This window comes from Trachemys scripta, chromosome 7 (assembly GCF_013100865.1).
Source record: "Trachemys scripta elegans isolate TJP31775 chromosome 7, CAS_Tse_1.0, whole genome shotgun sequence".
NCBI lineage: Eukaryota > Metazoa > Chordata > Testudines > Emydidae > Trachemys > Trachemys scripta.
The window spans coordinates 55,345,061-55,349,542 of NC_048304.1; positions in this window are offsets into that span (position 1 = coordinate 55,345,061).

Here is a 4,482-nt window from a genome sequence, read left to right on the forward strand (position 1 = left end):
GCATGTAGGCTCAGTCTCTCTCTCTCTTTTATACTAGCTCATCTGGTGACATGGCTCAGAGGGTGGCACAGCCCATTGTTGGGAATGGCTGTAAATGCTATTCTTCTGGGAGCGCAACTACAGTCCAGGGGATGCTCTCTGCCTCCCGGCACAGATAACAGCTCTGAATGCCACAGTGGGGAGAGGAGGCTGCTAGGAGACTGAATCTCACTGCAGGAGTTGACGGGAGGGAGGGGATAGGGAGTTAATAGGACACCTAAGGCTGCAGGCAGCTGAGACTAGCACCTGGTGCTTGCCCAAGTGTTAAGGTCTGGGCTTTAGAGTGGAGGAGGGAGTTTAGATTTTGTTTGTGGGACTCCATGGGAGATAGGGACCAGGGAGGAGGGATACATTTTGCAGAAGGAAGGCCACAGAGGGCTGGGTAGCTCCATGGAGCAAGGCAGAGAACAATTACTTTGGAGATCCATGAAGTTTCAAATGTTCAATGAGCTGTCAAATTTGGGTGACTGAGACAAAGTGGACCATGAATGCTCTCTGTAATGGGTGAATAGACAACACAAAGCCCCTCGAGACAGAGGTATATCATTACTGAGAGTCACTAGATAGTACTATCCCAGGTAGTCTTACAAAGTCTATTTAACAGAATGCATAGGCAGCTAGATCTTGGAGAAATGCTTGTTGCCAGTTGTTGTACAATTCTTCTTAGAAACTGTGCATAGCACCAGTAAAAATATATTCACTACCTAAGGCCTAATCTACATTTGAAAGTTTTATTGGCATAGATATATCAGTTACTAATGTGATTTGTTTTTTTTACTGAAATAGTTATACTGGTAAGAGTTCTAATGGGGATGCAATCATAGTGGTATAGAGTGACATATACTGGAATAGCTATACCAGTATGAAACACCTTTATACTGATATTACTGTGCCATGTAAGGGGTTATATTATATCAGTAGCACAGCTTTCTAGTGTAAAAAGTCCTGGCTGAATCATTCCTTAGGTGCAAAATCTATTACCTGCAGGTAATATCCACACAAGCAAACAAATGACCTGGTGTCAGATACATTGCAGGAGTCTCCTGTTTAATAAGACAAATAGCCCCAGACCCTCCCCCAGACTAAAGTTGCTCAAAGAGTGCCTAAAAGTGCAGGAATCAATTTATTGGGCAGGCTGTGAAACACTGATGGGCCATTAGCTTGTGATGTTGAAGACATAAAAGCAAATCTGCCCCCTCATGCACGGCAATGCGCTGCCACAAGGCATCCTCTCGCGCTGTGATGGCAGAACTGCTGACAAAGCAATCTGGGCATTTTGATCAAGGGATTCTCCGTATCGAGCACAGTCAGATTCCTGACTCGTTACTTCCCCTTTCATGATTTATTTCTGACAAAGCCAGTCAAGTGCAGAGCTGAAGTTGGCAGGGAGCATTTCCCCCAACACAGGCCAACTGTTTAGCTGCTCTCCTGTGTAACCTTCCAAGCAGTTGCACTAACCCTCTTGGGGATCCACGGATAGGCCAGTCCTCCATGCAATCAGCTGTCCGGCTCCATGGACAAATGCTCCTAGTCCAACTGCATGCCCGCTCCACAAGGGCCTGAGCAAATAGGCCAGGGAATGATTCCTGTGACTGAGGGAATGATCATGGTTTGAGAGCCTGGGAGGGAGGGGGAGACTCTGAGTGGCCGCGGCGCAGGCGCCGCTTCTCCCCCTCCCTCCCAGGCGCCCAAGCCTGGGAGGGAGGGGGTGCAGCGGCATGCGAAACAGCCGCTCGGGATCTCCCCCTCCCTCCCAGGTTTGAGAGCCTGGGAGGGAGGGTGAGTAGCGGCGCGCGAATCAGCTGTTTCGCGCGCCGTGGCAGCAGCAGCGGAGGTGAGCTATGGCGGCCGGGGCACATTTTTAGGGACGGCATTCTGGCGCCGGCCATGCCGCCCCTAAAAATGTGCCGCCCCAAGCACCAGCTTGTTTTGCTGGTGCCTAGAGCCGGCTCTGCTGACATGGCTACAACACTGACCACAACCATAGAAACACCCGGGTTTTCCAGGCAAGTCAGTGCTGTGTTGGGTGTCCAGGCTCCAAAGGGTTAACACATTTCATGTTTCTGTAACCCTTCTGCCCATCTAAGTTGGCAGCAACAAGGGCCGGGTTCTGTATCTAGGGGTTCCGTTTCAATAACACAATGCAAAACCGGCTCGAGCCCCCACCCAGTGACCTGGGACAATTACATACCACCCCCTGGGCGCCTCTAAGAGGCAATACTTCCCCTCTCGCAAGCACGGAGTCTGAGTGTAACAGAAAATGTTTAATAACATGAGGTAAACAACATCAGCATTAAATTGGAAAAACACCAGAACTAGAGTTCTTAGACCAAACCATGAGCGAAGACCTACCCCAGCAAATTGGGCCGTGTCCTCTCCCATTGGTTCTTGAAACCAGCAACCCAAGAATCACCAAAGTCCCAAAAGTCCACCAATCCCAAAGTCTCTTGGGTCCAGCAAAAGTCCGACAACCCCCCAAAGTCTCTGTCCATGATCAGTGCAGCCCCAGAGTTCAAAAGGGGGGGGGGCGAGCAGGGTGTTAAGGGGCACCTTACGTGATCCAAGGCCAACTGGCTGCTTCTCTGTGGGGTTCCACCGCAGCCTTCACCACGAACTGCTCCATTCCACCTGCAGTCCCACTCCTGCCGTCCCCAAACTGCTCTGGCAGCTGCTCTGCTCCGCTCACCGACCTGTGAGCCGCTCCGCTCCGCTCCCCGACCTGTGAGTCGTGCTGCTCCGCTCCGCTCTGCTCACTGACCTGTGAGCCGAGCCGCTCCGCTCCGGCCATCCCTTGGGCTGCTCCCACAAGGCTCTGCTCTGCTCTGCTCTGCTAGCTGCTCCTCCAGCCGCTCTGCTCACCCCCGCTAAGCTAAGTTAGCTTAGCAATAGCTTCAGGCTCCCCCACTAGTTAACACAGCCTCAGTGATCTCAGCTCTTAAGTAGCTTTAGCTCTTTTGTGATTTCAGCTCTTAGTGATTTCAGCTAGTAGTAGGGGAGCCCCAGTGCTGGTGCACTATTGGCCCAAAGTGAACTCAGCTCAGCTCAGCTCAGCAGTCTGTAACTAGACTCCTAAGAGAATCAAAGTTAGCTCTGACATTCAACAGTGGAGAGAGGAGGAGGAGGTGCATGTTTCAGGTTCACAAAAGGGACCCACACCACCAGGTACCAATACCTGTCCCCCTCCTCTCTCAATTCACTGGGTTTTGTAACCCATGCCCCTTGACAAGCAAATGCTACCTAGGTAATGGTGAATGATTCACTCAGTCCTTCTGTCATACAACAGTTCCACTGGCCTTGATTCACAGAATCAGGGTAACAAAACTTTATTCTTCCTGCCCCAATAACAGAGAAACTGGGGATCCCACACCAGCCAAAGTAACCACTTTGAGTTGCTGTGGTTTCATGCCAGGCGAGTGGGTGTGCCTATGCAAACAAGATCAGCCCCTGGAGTTCTTTTCCACACTCGCCATAATTCACCACCAGATGTCAGGGTAGAGCTTATCCTGACTCTGCTTACATCTCCATAGAGATCCCACTAGCTCCACAGTGGAGGGTGGAACTAGCTAGTCAGTGGAACTGGCCATGCAGGGATTTTGCAGGGGTGTGCATTGGCGTAGAGCCACCAGCTGTGCCCCTCCCAGTCCCAGGCCCTGAAGTGCAGGGAGTCTCAAGGGAGCTGAGCTCATCAGTGCATAAGAGATGCCCCTTTCCTGGGAGCCACAAAAACTGTCACAACTTCTGCTGCACCCAGGCTCTCGGGGAGGCAGGACTGGATCAGGCCCCATGAGCAGGAGAGATGGCTCTGGTTTAACAATAGGGTGGGGTCCTCAGCATTTGTCTAACACAGCTGCCATGGACGGCAAGGGGAGTTTTACCATTGACTTCAGTGGGAGCAGAGTGAGGCCAGCACTGAGCACCCACTCTGGGACTTCAGCACCACACAGAGGAGTTTGTTTTCCATGGGTCTTCCCCCCCACCCCACTCCCTCTCTAAACCCAGGCCTGGCTGTCCTCTCGCTCCCACTGAGGTGTAACCCATAGACTTTGGTGCATTTAGTCCTGATTTACCCTGGTAGAGCAGGAATCAGCCCCAGTGAACCACTGCCCTGCCTTCCGGATCTGTGCCAACCCTGCCTCAATGAGCAGGTGCGTTGGTGGGGAGAGAGACTCTGTCCCTCCTGTCCTCTGCTCCAGCAAAGCAGGAATCCAGCCGAGTGCTCAAGACACCTGTAGGGATGGGCACCAAGCTGGCTGGCCCACCATGCCTCAAGGAGCATGGTTTGCCATCCCCTCCAGCCAGCACATGCGTCTGCTGCTGTCTTAGGGCAGCAACATGCCCCTGCCCAGTGCCCAACTGGAGCCCTCCTGCCCTCTGCTAGCAGGATGGCTCTGGTAGGTAATCCCATGATTCACCCCAGGGCAGCCCCACCTCCAGAGCAGGGTT